Source organism: Haliotis rubra, unplaced genomic scaffold (assembly GCF_003918875.1).
Source record: "Haliotis rubra isolate DU_JTF1 unplaced genomic scaffold, ASM391887v1 Scf109, whole genome shotgun sequence".
In the NCBI taxonomy this organism is placed as follows: Eukaryota; Metazoa; Mollusca; class Gastropoda; order Lepetellida; family Haliotidae; genus Haliotis; species Haliotis rubra.
This window is the reverse complement of record NW_025764992.1, coordinates 1637555-1654511: the sequence shown is the minus strand read 5'-3', so window position 1 is coordinate 1654511 and position 16957 is coordinate 1637555.

Genomic DNA, 16957 nt, shown 5'->3' with positions numbered 1-16957 from the left:
GACTTCCTCCGTGGTATGGGGCGGTGGTAGCCTAGTGGTTAAAGCGTTGGCTCGTCACGCTGAAGACCCGGGTTCGATTCCCCACATGGGTACAATGTGTGAAGCCCATTTCTGGTGTCCCCTGCCATGATATTGCTGGAATATTGCTCAAAGCGACGTAAAACCATATTCACTCACTCCTCCGTGGTGTAGTGGATAGAGCGTTTGGCCGAGGAGGTTCCATTCCCTGTTGGTACACACACTGTCAACAAGGACACACCCACACTCTCTTTTTTCTCACTCACGCTAATACACACAGCCACATACACGTCCACTGACAACCATTCTCTCAAACGTACTGACACACGTGTCTGTGTCTGTCTGTCTGTCTGTCTCTCTCTCTCACACACACACGCACATTGTTACCCAATCTCTAAAACATACATACATATTCTTTCTAACGTCTCTCTCTGTCTGTGTCTTATTCTTACTCATTCTCTCAAACACACTCACATACATATTCTCTCTCTCTACCCCCCTCTCTCTCTCTCTCACACACACACACACACACACACACACATTGTTACCCAATCTCTAAAACATACATACATACTCTCTCTCTCTCTGTCTACCCCCCCCCCTCTCTCACACACACACACACACACATTGTTACCCAATCTCTAAAACATACATACATATTCTTTCTAACGTCTCTCTCTGTCTGTGTCTTATTCTTACTCATTCTCAAACACACTCACATACATACTCTCTCTCTCTCTTTCTAACCCCCCCCTCTCTCACACACACACACACACACACACACACACACACACACACACACACACACACACACACACACATTGTTGTTACCCAATCTCTAAAACATACATACATATTCTTTCTAACGTCTCTCTCTGTCTGTGTCTTATTCTTACTCATTCTCTCAAACACACTCACATACATATTCTCTCTCTCTCTTTCTACCCCCCTCTCTCTCACACACACACACACACACACACACACACACACACACACACACACACACACACATTGTTACCCAATCTCTAAAACATACATACATATTCTTTCTAACGTCTCTCTCTGTCTGTGTCTTATTCTTACTCATTCTCAAACACACTCACATACATACTCTCTCTCTCTCTTTCTACCCCCCCTCTCTCTCACACACACACACACACACACACACACATACACACACACACACATTGTTACCCAATCTCTAAAACATACATACATATTCTTTCTAACGTCTCTCTCTGTCCAGTGTTCTTATTCTTACTCATTCTCTCAAACACACTCACATACATATTCTCTCTCTCTCTTTCTACCCACACACACACACACACACACACACACACACACACACACACACACACACACACACATTGTTACCCAATCTCTAAAACATACATACATATTCTTTCTAACGTCTCTCTCTGTCTGTGTCTTATTCTTACTCATTCTCAAACACACTCACATACATACATCTCTCTCTCTTTCTACCCCCCCTCTCTCTCACACACACACACACACACACACACACACACACAATTGTTACCCAATCTCTAAAACATACATACATATTCTTTCTAACGTCTCTCTCTGTCTGTGTCTTATTCTTACTCATTCTCTCAAAACACTCACATACATACTCTCTCTCTTTTCTACCCCCTCTCTCACACACACACACACACACACACACACACACACACATTGTTACCCAATCTCTCAAAACATACATCATTCTTTCTAACATATTCTCTCTCTGTGTCTATTCCCCTCATTCCTCTCAAACACACACACACACACACACACACACACACACACACACACACACACACACACATTGTTACCCAATCTCTAAAACATACATACATATTCTTTCTAACGTCTCTCTCTGTCTGTGTCTTATTCTTACTCATTCTCTCAAACACACTCACATACATACTCTCTCTCTCTCTGTCTACCCCCCTCTCTCTCACACACACACACACACACGCACATTGTTACCCAATCTCTAAAACATACATACATACTCTCTCTCTCTCTCTCTCTCCCCCTCTCTCTCTCTCCCCTCTCTCTCACACAACCACACCCATACTTACACACTCTCTCACGCACGTCTACTCGTTCTTATCCATTCTCTCTTTCTTTCTTTCTCTCTCCCCCCCTATCTCTCTCTCAAACACACTCACATACATACTATAATTCATCTTGAACGCGACGACAAACCTCATGTCACATCACCCCTCATACTGCATGTACTTATTGCTGTTGTCTTTATGTCACTCGAGCCTAAATGTACCCGTTACCACCCTGATTAAGCGACAACAGACAACCTATCAGGTTCTATGTGCAAGCCCAGCGTTTATCTGTCAATAATTCAAATTAAAAATAACTTTTACAGTTTAAAGGTATTTCAAAACGAATATTCCCAATTTAACGTAGGCGTTGCAACATGCCATGCATGTGTTAATGGTCGTGTATGTGATACGTTTGTGTGCTTCTCTGTAACAACAGAACACAAGCACATGCTAACCCTTCCAAAGCTAACATCAACAGCAGACTCCACACATGCGAGGAGTTGTCACCATTATGCAACACGGCCGTCAACTGTAACGTATATGTAATGTGTTTCCAAACTCAGGTCACGGCGCAAGTTAAAACTTGCTGCTTCTTTGTCGAAATATTCTCTTCAGATGGAATCTCCAGAGATTATTTCTATAACAGTGCGCCTGGAAAGATAAACATTGGTCTGTAGGAACTCCACACAGCTTATGGTGCGTGTCAACCCAGTGACCTATACACCTCTTTATAGCAGGTTGTATTTGTATATGATGACATTCAAATCATAGGTAGAGCCGGCTAATACACTGTAAGGAGCTTATGCGTTTCATTGTTCGCCATAACGGGGACACAAAGGAAAAAAAACCGTCTTCTATTTAGTATGTATATTAAAAAGAATATCCCATTAGTTCCTTTGTAGACAGAAGCTTCTGTCTAGGAATATCTGAATTCAAAATACCTTTGAATGAATTTAAAAAGGTTAAACTATGTGACGCCCTGTTTTACGGTAGGCCTACACTCATTCGCACTAACCTCATTCACGTACTCACGCACTCGCGTACATTGCATATACATAGCTGAGACTGTCATGTAGTACATGGTAGAAAACGGTGGATTTGGGGACTAGATAACGGTTTACTTGAATAAAGAAGTAAATCATAAAATTAACAGTTGAAACCATTTACAGGCATGCGGATGCCAATCATCGTTAATGATATTGCATCCTTTTGAACTCCCGATTCGCAGTTTTAAACCGAATGGGTACAGTTAACCCACGGCTTGTCAGCGCGACCGGGTAACCCGATGTGCCACAGATCGTATGTGGTTACCCGTGGTCTGTCTCGCAGACCCTGAACCATACTATTTTCCTGCTGCCCAGCCCTCCTTGCAATGCTAAAACCCTAAACGAAGCAAATCTAGATTTCCTAAGGTTCTGCAATGCTAAAGCCCTAAACGAAGCAAATCTAGATTTCCTAAGGTTCTGCAATGCTAAAGTTCTAAACGAAGCAAGTCTAGATTCCCTCAGGTTCTGCAATGCTAAAGCCCAAAACGAAGCAAGTCTAGATTCCCTCAGGTTCTGCAATGCTAAAACCCTAAACGAAGCAAGTCTAGATTTCCTCAGGTTCTGCAATGCTAAAGCCCAAAACGAAGCAAGTCTAGATTTCCTCAGGTTCTGCAATGCTAAAACCCTAAACGAAGCAAGTCTAGATTTCCTCAGGTTCTGCAATGCTAAAGCCCAAAACGAAGCAAGTCCAGATTTCCTCAGGTTCTGCAATGCTAAAACCCTAAACGAAGCAAGTCTAGATTTCCTCAGGTTCTGCAATGCTAAAGCCCTAAACGAAGCAAGTCCAGATTTCCTCAGGTTCTGCAATGCTAAAGCTCTAAACGAAGCAAGTCTAGATTTCCTCAGGTTCTGCAATACTAAAACCCTAAACGAAGCAAGTCTAGATTTCTTCAGGTTCTGCAAAGCTAAAACCCTAAACGAAGCAAGTCTAGATTTCCTCAGGTTCTGCAATGCTAAAACCCTAAACGAAGCAAGTCTAGATTTCCTCAGGTTCTGCAATGCTAAAGCTCTAAATGAAGCAAGTCTAGATTTCCTCAGGTTCTGCAATGCTAAAGCCAAAAACGAAGCAAGTCTAGATTTCTTCAGGTTCTGCAATACTAAACCCTAAACGAAGCAAGTCCAGATTTCCTAAGGTTCTGCAATGCTAAAACCCTAAACGAAGCAAGTCCAGATGTCCTCAGGTTCTGCAATGCTAAAGCCAAAAACGAAGCAAGTCTAGATTTCTTCAGGTTCTGCAATACTAAACCCTAAACGAAGCAAAGCCAAAACGAAGCAAGTCTAGATTTCTTCAGGTTCTGCAATACTAAACCCTAAACGAAGCAAGTCCAGATTTCCTCAGGTTCTGCAATGCTAAAACCCTAAACGAAGCAAGTCCAGATTTCCTCAGGTTCTGCAATGCTAAAACCCTAAACGAAGCAAGTCTAGATTTCTTCAGGTTCTGCAATGCTAAAACCCTAAACGAAGCAAGTCTAGATTTCCTCAGGTTCTGCAATGCTAAAGCCCAAAACGAAGCAAGTCCAGATTTCCTCAGGTTCTGCAATGCTAAAGCTCTAAACGAAGCAAGTCTAGATTTCCTCAGGTTCTGCAATACTAAAACCCTAAACGAAGCAAGTCTAGATTTCCTCAGGTTCTGCAATGCTAAAACCCTAAACGAAGCAAGTCTAGATTTCCTCAGGTTCTGCAATGCTAAAACTCTAAACGAAGCAAGTCTAGATTTCCTCAGGTTCTGCAATGCTAAAGCTCTAAATGAAGCAAGTCTAGATTTCCTCAGGTTCTGCAATGCTAAAGCCAAAAACGAAGCAAGTCTAGATTTCTTCAGGTTCTGCAATACTAAACCCTAAACGAAGCAAGTCCAGATTTCCTCAGGTTCTGCAATGCTAAAGCCCTAAACGAAGCAAGTCCAGATTTCCTCAGGTTCTGCAATGCTAAAGCCAAAAACGAAGCAAGTCTAGATTTCTTCAGGTTCTGCAATACTAAACCCTAAACGAAGCAAGTCCAGATTTCCTCAGGTTCTGCAATGCTAAAACTCTAAACGAAGCAAGTCTAGATTTACTCAGGTTCTGCAATGCTAAAACCCTAAACGAAGCAAGTCTAGATTTCCTCAGGTTCTGCAATGCTAAAGCCCTAAACGAAGCAAGTCTAGATTTCCTCAGGCTCTGCAATGCTAAAACCCTAAACGAAGCAAGTCTAGATTCCCTCAGGTTCTGCAATACTAAAGCCCTAAACGAAGCAAGTCTAGATTCCCACAGGTTCTGCAATACTAAAGCTCTAAACGAAGCAAGTCTAGATTTCCTCAGGTTCTGCAATGCTAAAACCCTAAACGAAGCAAGTCTAGAGTTCCTCAGGTTCTGCAATGTTAAAACTCTAAACGAAGCAAGTCTAGATTTCCTCAGGTTCTGCAATGCTAAGGCCCTGTATGGAACAAGTCTAGAGTTCCTCAGGTTCAGTTTCTGAATTTCCCATCTCACTGGGGCTTCTTTTCAATTTAATGGGTTTATTTGTTACTATCAAACATACATACATTCTAGTATGCGCTAGTCTAATTTATGCCCCCTTTGAGTATGTCGCCGGGCTGACAAACTGTGGAACATAATACAGTGGAACCGGGGACTGGAACCCGGGATCAGCGTATCCTGTTTTGTTGATTGTTTAATGCCGTTTCAGCAATATCCCTGATAAGGCGGCAGTCTGTAAATAATCGAATCTTGACCAGCTTTGAGCGAGTGAGTGTGGATTTACGCCGCTTTTAGCAATATTCCAGCAATATTACGGCTGGGGACACCAGAAATGGGCTTCACACATTGTACCCATGTGGGGAATCGAACCCAGGTCTTCAGCGTGACGAGCAAACGCTTTAACCACTAGGCTATCCCAGTTTTGAAGTTTCAGGGTTGCGTAACTAAAACCACACGACTAAACGCTCTCATCGTGTTGATGTTTTCCTACATCCCGAACAACTGACATGGCCTCTACTGCAGAGTGACACTATTGGCCACTCTCAACGTCCGCCTACGTCAGTGTTGGCTCATCAATATCGTGATAATGACATCCAACATAGGTAAAACCCAAGTAAAGTAATTTCAACAAACACAGCTTCCAACTGGTGAGACATTCGAAACGTCTGTGTAACATACTGTTAGAATCTTTAATGCATGACATTACCCACTGATATGGGAAACTTAATTTTGTTAATATAATACCTATCTACAACACATACTGCTAATCTACCGCCCACCACTGTTTACCCAACACCTACGGGACGGTGGGATAGCCTAGTGGTTAAAATGTTCGCTCGTCACGCCGAAGGCCCGGGTTCGATTCCCCACATGGGTACAATGTGTAAAGCCCATTTCTGGTGTCACCCGCCGTGATATTGCTGGAGTATTGCTAAAAGCGGCGTAAAACTCACTCACTCACTCACTACCCACACCTACCATCTACTACTGCTATTCTACTACCCGCTACGGCATACCTGCTTCTCACTTAAATGTATGTCAGAAAGTGACTATTTCGGTCTGTTTTTACAAGGAGGCATATCAAATGGCTTTTTTCCATGAAACGTAAAAAAAATTCTCTCTCAAATACGAGTTCTAAACAACCGGATGCGCGTAGGTTTGTCCTATATCGTAACTTTAGACTCATTCGATAAGACAAGCCACAACATATCCGGGTGCCTCCAGTCATGACTGATATTGTGTTGCGTGTCCGTGAAGTCACGTGATAGGTCTGTGAAGTTAAGTGATTGTTTCCTGCCTGGAGAAGCAGGACAGTTTTTTGGGATGTACAGTTGCGTCAATTAGAGTGAACGTATAAGGGCAGTCAACAATATCCCAGCTGTAATATGGCGTTAATCCGTTAATCGTCCTAGCATCGTCATCGTTTTATAATAGGTCTATTTGTGTATTATTTAACGAGAACTCAGAATATTCCAGTGGGGTGGGGGTGTGGAGTAGGTATCTATGTATACTCAACCAAACAAAGTTAAGGGCCACCCCAATATTTAAGTATTATATTGATCATAATATGAACTAATAAATACTTCAAAATTGGGGTGGTCTTAACTTTTCTTGTTGAGTATACTTGGGAGACAATGACACCCATCAACCAAGTCGGCGATCCTGTGTACTCGATCCCTGTAAATATTCGAGTCTGGACCAGACAATCCAGTGATGAACAGCTTGAGCATCGATCTACGCAATTGGGATACGATGACATGTGTCAACCACGTCAGCGAGCCTGACCACCCGATCCCGTTAGTCGCCTCTTACGACAAGCATTGGTAGCTGAAGACCAATTCTAACCTGGGTCTTGACGGGACCCAGTGTTTTATGATATTAACCGTCGATCCTCACGCAGCAATACAGTTACTCTAAACCATTTCCGTCACTCTAATCCAAGACCTAACGTACAATTTGTCTCGCTCGTGTGAACATTGTCATTGGGTGGCTATTTATAGCATCCGGCCTTTCGATCCTGACGACGGTGTGTAATGAATACCCCCGTGATATACTCATCGTGGATGGCATACTTGAAACCAGTTTTAGACTTCATAAACTATGGTCAGTATATAACGGGATACAATCAGCGAGATCATTATTTTGTTTTTGTCTGTTGTTTATCAGACAACGATTCCGTTAGCCGCTTCTTACGACAAGCACGGGTTGCTGAAGACCAATTCTAACCCGGATCTGCACGAGGGGAGACAAGCATCGGTTGCTGAAGACCAATTCTAACCCGGATATGCACTGGAGAGACAAGCATAGCTTGCTGAAGACCAATTCTAACCCGGATCTGCTCGAGGGGAGACAAGCATGGGTTGCTGAAGACCAATTCTAACCCGGATATGCACTGGAGAGACAAGCATAGCTTGCTGAAGACCAATTCTAACCCGAATCTGCACGAGGGGAGACAAGCATAGCTTGCTGAAGATCAATTCTAACCCGGATCTGCACGAGGGGAGACAAGCATCGGTTGCTGAAGACCAATTCTAACCCGGATCTGCACGAGGGGAGACAAGCATGGGTTGCTGAAGACCAATTCTAACCCGGATCTGCACTGGAGAGACAAGCATAGATTGCTGAAGACCAATTCTAACCCGGATCTGCTCGAGGGGAGACAAGCATGGGTTGCTGAAGACCAATTCTAACCCGGATCTGCACTGGAGAGACAAGCATAGATTGCTGAAGACCAATTCTAACCCGGATATGCACTGGAGAGACAAGCATAGCTTGCTGAAGACCAATTCTAACCCGAATCTGCACGAGGGGAGACAAGCATAGCTTGCTGAAGATCAATTCTAACCCGGATCTGCACGAGGGGAGACAAGCATCGGTTGCTGAAGACCAATTCTAACCCGGATCTGCACGAGGGGAGACAAGCATGGGTTGCTGAAGACCAATTCTAACCCGGATCTGCACGAGGGGAGACAAGCATGGGTTGCTGAAGACCAATTCTAACCCGGATCTGCTCGAGGGGAGACAAGCATGGGTTGCTGAAGACCAATTCTAACCCGGATCTGCACTGGAGAGACAAGCATAGATTGCTGAAGACCAATTCTAACCCGGATCTGCACGAGGGGAGACAAGCATGGGTTGCTGAAGACCAATTTTAACCTGGATCTTCACGGGTCACCAGGTCATCATTGACAAAATCTGCAAAATCATTGGATAACAATAATTCAATAAATAATATTAACATATTAAACGAGTTTGAGGGTGAAAAAAAAGTTATAACGGTTAATCTAGCTGAAACTTTGTGGTAAATTTATTTGATTAGTGAATTGATGTCCTTATATTTTGTTTTGTTTATATGTACAACCGGGATTTTTATAGTTTTTTAAAACTTTATTTAGAAAGATGGTTCCAGTAAGTTAAAGTTATAGTTGAATTCATTCATTCATTTCATTCATTCATTCATTCCAGCGGAGATTCTTCAGAAGGAATGCGCAATGTGTTGGGGTCTAAGCACACATATGTATTCTCTGACTTTGGACAGAACCACGGGTCTACTTGAGTATTGATTAATGATAACACACACTTCGCTAAAATAGTGAATATGATATGTACATATTTACACGTTTCCATGAGTAAGAATGTCCGTGAAATTGTCACCATGTCTGGCTTTTCGTTCAACAATAATTCATTACAAATTATGGGGTTTGTATTTCACGGGATGAGACGGCGATTTTCTACAATGCATTCGCTGTTGGTGCGCATTTACACTTACCTCCACGATCTGATAAACATTCAAAATAACTGTTATTATCAACAGGTGGATGAATATGTATCCATTGTACTTATTCAATAAGCGCTAAGGGACTTGTAATATAGGGGGTAGGAGAAGTGGGGCGAGATGGGACGGGTGTGTGTGTAACACTGGTCGTAGGACTGTATCTTGTCTATTCCGACCATCCCTTTCTGCAATGCTAAAACTACAAATGAAGCAAGTCTAGATCTCCTCAGGTTCAGAATCTCCCATCTCACTCGGGGATTATTTGTTTGTCTCAAAATTATATAATATTCCAACAAGGGCGAATCCAGGATTTTGGAGAAGGGGTGCACATAAATCATGTGGTCCAGAGGTTAGGGGGAAATGTTCCTCAGGAAATGCTTTTTCGAGGGAGAAGTGGGGTGGGGGTGCGCACACCCCTCTGGGTCCGCCCCTGTTCTAAGCGTTAGCCTAAACTGTATTATATTTTACTCAGACAGACTGGCACTAGTGGCAGGCAGGACGTACGCATGCACGCATGCACGCACGCACACACGCACACACACACGCACGCACGCACGCACACACACACACACACACACACACAAGCACTGTATTATATTTTACTCAGACAGGCAGGCCGGACGTACCCATGCACGCACGCACGCACGCACGCACGCACGCACGCACACACACACGCACACACACACACACACACAAGCACCGTATCACTATCGCTACTAAGGACATATATTGAGTATATCTCGGCATGACTAACTCAGCCAAGCCACATATACTAACCCAAGCGATTATGACGTATTATTGCCTATGGTGACGAAATAACCGCACGCGACTCTGTGACCCAGTTGGCTAGTACTGAAAGAGCTCGTGACAATATTTGAATACATCGCTTGTGTACAGGTGTTAACTCATACAATCACGGCGATCACGGTGTGGCAATACCGATCATCCGATTGTTGACAAGAGCTTGCGAAATATAAAGATATGTCCTGGAGACGGGTACAGATTATGAGATACCTATATAGTCGTAAATTTAGACCAACCCTGCACTCACGAGTGGGTTGTTTATACACTTTGTGGTACTGGGGGCACACGAGTTGAACCATTGAATAACACGAGGATTCCCTCATTTCATTGTAGAAACTAATCATCGTTCAAACCGAATGTAAACATAACATTTGACTTGCACAAGTCTCTAAAGTAATAATTAATAGTGAGTGAGTTTTATTTTTACGTCGCTTTTAGCAATATTCCAGCAATATCACGGAGGGGGACATCAGAAATGGGCTTCACAAATTGTACCCATGTGAGGAATCGAACCCGGTTCTTTGGCGTGACGAGCAAACGCTTTTATTAAGCACTTGGCTACCCCACCGCCCTATAATAATTAAAAGCTTAAATGATAATTTCCAAAAGATAAAAATCTGATGAACACATTACCCCTCTGTCGGCTAACCTAGACCTTTAGGGATATAATTACTGTGCATCCATGGGCTCAGCATTCAGTACAGCCTTGGAGCAAGTCTAGATTACATTTTGTTAGTAGATGGTGAAGACGCCGCACTCAACCTATATACATAACCTCGTTCTGCAATTTTCCAATCTGGTCCGTACAAACCAGTGGTTAATATCATGAGCAGCGCCCGTGGCTGTCTAGGTACCAGGACGCGTAACTGACCGAGTCACCAAGCCGGGCAACCAGACCAGGTTAACTGTATCTTACGGCAAGCCTTTTTAGCTACTGATGCCATTTCTATGCCAGAATCTCATCTCCACTGGAGTAGCGGTGGAGTAGCCTAATGGTTAAAGCGTCCGCTCGTCATGGGTTCGATTCCCCACATGGGTACAATGTGTGAAGCCCATTTCTGGTGTCCCCTGCCGTGATATTGCTGGAATATTGCTAAAAGCGGTGTAAAACCAAACTCACTCACTCATCACTAGACCAGTGCATTTACCACAAAGTCACTTCGCAGAGCTGTATTAGCGTTATTTAAACCGATACACGATCGGGAGAAACCGACCAGATTGTTGCCAAACCTGGACCTCTTTACACATTAAACTTTCATTTATCATGTACTTTTCTACTGAGTGCCAAACAATGTTTTAACTGCCGGTGCAGCCGTCACATATGGCTTAATGTGACTGTAAATCCTCCCTCTGTGTGTCTTTGAGTCTGTGGTAGTGCATTCATTCTGTGAAATCCAGATGAGCATATTCAGATGTATACAATTATATACTCCCCATCAAAAGTTTAGACTCACTAGTGTAAATATAGCCACTTACTTCAGTCAACTGTTCTGAACTAGATTTTGTAAAATAAGCCATACAGTTTAAAGGTACTGTTTATAGATGTGCTGGTATATCGTAAAACAAATTCGTGACGTTGAAAAGTTTATTGTCATGTGTTCAATAAATGATGAAACTCGGTGAAAAATGGCGACTTTTTATCAAACTTTACACCAAAACGCTGCTGTTCACATGCACGATATTTGCACATGCCTGTCAGCAATTTGATGCATGATCCTCGTGCAATTAATCTGCATAAGGTTTGCAGATGTTTCCCCCAAGTTAGTGGAGACATGCATCTTCGTTGTAACCATATGTACATACATAACATATAGTTATTAATTTAAGTGAATCTAAACTTTTGCTGGGTAGTATAGATGAGGCGGGTGAGTGAGTGGTTTGGGTTTGACATCGCATTTAGCAATATTTGATTCTGTTAGATTAGCGAAACCTACTATTTAACGAACCAATATGTACCCACCCCTTCCCATGGAGGACATGCCCATGTAAGTATATGCCGTTTATAAACAACACAGGTGACCGTTTCTTTCTTCAGTAATATGTCTGTTTTACCTAACCCGTGAAGGTCCAGGTTAGAATTGATCTTCAGGAACCCATGCTTGTCGTAAGAGGCGACCGGGTGGTCAGACTCGCTGACTGGGTTGACACATGTCATCGGTTCCCAATTGCGTAGATCAATGTTCATGCTGTTGATCCCTGGATTGTCTGGTCCAGGTTCGATTATTTACAGACCGCCGCCAATAAGCTGGAATATTGTTGAGTGCGGCGTAAAACTAAACTCACTCACTCTGTTGTACCGCCAACAAAATATTCACTGGACATGGTTAATTCCCTCAATAAAATCTATTTTCAACACAATACAAACTCAAATACGAATTCAAACGCATCAAAAAACGCATATCATATCTTCCACGAGAATTGCGAGTTAAGGAAGTCATAGTATACCAATCTTCAATGTTGTTATATAAAGGACTGTTATGAAATACCTTTCGTCGGTATAGTTAAATGAAGGACGATCAGGATATATCTCCCGTAAGAACGGTGAAAGGTTTGTCATGATATATCTGTCACCAGTATTGCCGCATGTAAGGTTGTCCTTTATCTTACATCAGGTGTCTGTTGGCGCATTCTTTCACCCACTCACTGTCAGTTGTTCTTGTTGATCTGCAACGTCCGGAACTGCTGAATGGAAAGATAGTTAGCCCATTTCCGCCAACATTTATATCTAATCTTTCCGGGGCCAATAAATCACAAAAACAGGGAGCTGCCACGAATGACCTTGCTTGGGCTCTGAGGAAAGAAAAATCCACTTGTAACATCTTTCATAACACATTTCAAGATGTCGATCAAAAATATCAAAATAATATATTTATTTATTAAACGCAACAACAATGTCGTCGTTTATCGGTCTTCACATGATGGCATCATGTTGGATTCGATATAATATTATTTTCTATGTAGTTGTGAGACTTCTTGTAGACACTCTTAGAAACTTTATAACCAGACAAGTGCCATCACCATGACAACACGTTCAATAATCTTGTCATGACTTCTGCACACTGCTATTTCTGAGGTAAGAGGACATGAAACTCCCTCGTGAGGAGTCTAACTTTAGCTTCTTCCTTCAGACGGAGGTGATTAGTTTCTGGCTTCTGGAGATTCAAGATGGCCGATAGAGGTCAGTGGGCGGAAGTGGGCGTAGAGGACATGGCGATGGTGACCGGAAGTTACGGTCAAGGGAGTGGGAAGCTCTGCAGTTGGCAAGGAGTTTGACACAAAATTGATATTCCTTATTGCATCATGCAAGTTTGTAAATGGTCGTACATAGTGAGTGATTGAGAATGGTTTTATGCCGCTTTGGGCAATATTCCAGCAAAATCACGGCTGGGAACATCATAAAATAGGGGAGAGAATGGGTAATCTGCCCACAAACAACACGGTACTATACAGCTATTAGGTTTGTATGCAAAATTTATACACCATTACGGACCGCAATAAATTATCACAGTTCAGCGGTTAGTGAATTGCGTTATTCATGTGTACACTGCAGTTGTTTTACAATCACATAGCAACATAGGACACTGCACGTTTTTCGTGCTCGTGGTGGAAATTTTGTTTGTGAGTAATACTTGCAAATAATGTCAGATGAAACATTGCAGGTAAGTTTCCTAATTGGGTGGAAATAACCATGGGTGTCCCTGCCGGGTCTATAAGCATCCACACTATTTGCAACAGGTGATCAGGAAGGATGAATCATAACAATGATCGTAATGACAATAATAACAAGACTATGCATGTTTTCTATGGAGTCCTTGTTGATTGTAAACAGTACATGTTCATCAGGATCACGTGATTCAAGCATTATTATTCAAAGCTGTGTATAGTATAACGATCATAAAGTAAGGTTAATCAACGATACTAGTATATCATAACTGAGAGTTAGGGCGCCCAGGATGTCTGTATTTTATTAATCTAACTGTTTGTGTGTATTTACTCTCGACGAATATAGGGGCGGCGGGGTAGCCTAGTGGTTAAAGCGTCTGCTCGTCACGCCGAAGACCCGGGTTCGATTCCCCACATGGGCACAATGTGTTAAGCCCATTTCTGGTGTCCCCCACCGTGATATGGCTGGAATATTGCTAAAAGCGGCGTATAACTAAACTCAGTCGATGAATATATTTTCATAGATGTATTTCATATTTCAAAACTTGACACAAGACATAGAGTCGCTGGTGGTAGAAACAATGTGGCTCCCGTAACCCGAAACTAACGTGGGATCGTAATTTCGAGATAAAACAGAAAACAAGACATATTGACATGAGTTCCGGTTAAAAACAACAGACAAGACGTGTTAATCGTACTTTCGCGGAAAAACTGCAAAAGACATCATACATCATACAATCGTAGTATCGGTGAAACAAAACAACCGACGTTTCGAGATACCCGTAGTTTCGTCATAGAAGGGTTCAAATAAGTGCTACGATTATGGCTGCCTTAAGTATATATATAGTGACACAAAATAATTTATACATGCTAGGCGTGTTGCACTGGAGATGAAATTCATTTAGTTGGAAATTAATCTATTTTACCATTTATTTTTAAATTTTTACATGTCTTTTCAACACATAGTTATATGTATGCAAATCGTGTGTAGTGAGGTTTTTCTAAAGTATCAATGCATCATTATACTATCATCTATACTTGGGACTGTTATCAATACACCATGATCCACCATGAAATTACATCAGCAACAACATCAACGTATATTTTTTTCCTAATCGATCTGACCAAACTTGTATCGATGTCACGCCGTGTGATCGTGTCGCATGCTGCCAACGTCGACAACGTTGACGTGTAATGATGACTGGCGTCTGATGCAAGCCCAGCTGATGCAATCCATTCTGGAACTATCCTGCCAACCTGACCCAGTTTCATACTCGCGATCAAATAAACAAATAAATACTACGATGCCATATTAGCAAGTTAAGCATATTATCGACCCAACTCCTGGCTGAAACATGCGGTTTGAAGACTCTTCTAAACATGTTTAGAATATACACATGGTTAGGATCACCATAACGCCCCTGACATCGACGCTGAGAGCCTAAACCTGTGTATATCTTCAACACGTTTCGTGTAAGAACGTGTTTAGGTCTGTTTAGAATCTAAATATATTCTTACAGCGTTTATTTCACCTTGCTTTAATTCCGATAATGTTTTGTCTCCAATCTTCTTATCTGCCTGTTATTATCTGTATTTTTTCTGTACCCTTATCGCGCTAGAACTTATGATTGTTTATCTAAAGTAACCCGTCCTCGCGAGTCACCAACAATGCTCTCAGTGGATAAGTGGCTGCGCTCACCCTCATAAACACACCCCGTCCCCCGGGGAACAACGCTATGGGTTTTTATTAGTGACAGTTCTGCCCACAACAGTTTGGTAAAGCGACCAGCCAACATAAATCAATACATCCTTTTCATATAGATATGAAAGCCGCTTTATCTACAATCCTATTTAGTAGATTATCTTGTTTACGTATATTCTTTACAGCTTACAATCAGCATAGGGATCCGATAGCATACCTGCGTGTACTTATTGAACCAGTGAGTGAGTGAGTGAGTGAGTGGATGGGTGGGTGAGTGAGTGAGAAATGTCAATGGTATAGGAATCCGATAACATATCCACGTGTACTTGATGAATCAGTGAGTGATTAAGAGTGAGTGAGTGAGTGGGTGGGTGGGTGGGTGAGTGAGTGAGTGAGTGAGTGAGTGAGTGAGTGAGTGGGTGGGTGAGTGAGTGAGTGAGTGAGTGAGTGAGTGAGTGAAATATATCAATCACACATTTTAACAGGTTCGTTGACATGGTTGACGCACGTCAACGTATCCCAACTTCGTAGATCGATGCGCATACTGTCAATCACTGGATTGTCTGGCACATGCTCGATTGTTTTCAGACCGCCCTTATATATCTGGGATATTGCTGAGTGCGGCGTTAAACAAACGGACGGACGGAGGGGACAGGCTGCACATGGGCAAGGATGCAGTCCATTAGGATGTATTACTATGTGAGCCACACAACCTGACCACCCTATACCATTCAGTACACGTTGAGGAATTGGTCTTCAACCCATGCTTGTAAGAGGCGACTAACATGATCGGGTGGTCAGGTTCGCTGACTGGGTTGACACATGTCATCGTATCCCATTTGCATACATTGATGCTTATGCTGTTGATCACTGGATTGTCTGGTCCAGACTCGATTATTTACAGACCGCCGCCATACAGCTGGAATATTGCTGAGTGCGGCGTAAAACAACAAGCAAATAAACACTACAATCCAGTCCTCCAACATAACACAACAGACGTGTTTGAGACCAACTCTAACCCTGTCTCCAGGATCTGACACTGACAGTCATTTAATACGGAAATACCAAACCATATGGTCAGATCTCTTGGGAATCAGGTCGAGCAAGTAATTCTAATCACTAACTGGAGGTGCTCTGATAAACACAGGACTATACATGTTATTATACAAATATGCCAAGGTTCCCAGAACGTGCCATAGATGACCTCACCACCATATGCCAGTATCACCTGTATATTTTGAAGTCACCACCATATGCCAGTATCACCTGTATATTTTGAAGTCACCACCATATGCCAGTATCACCTGTATATCTTGGAGTCACCAGCATATGCCAGTATCACCTGTATATCTTGAAGTCACCACCATATGCCAGTATGAAGTCACCACCGTATCACCTGTATATCTTTGAAGTCACCAGCATATGCC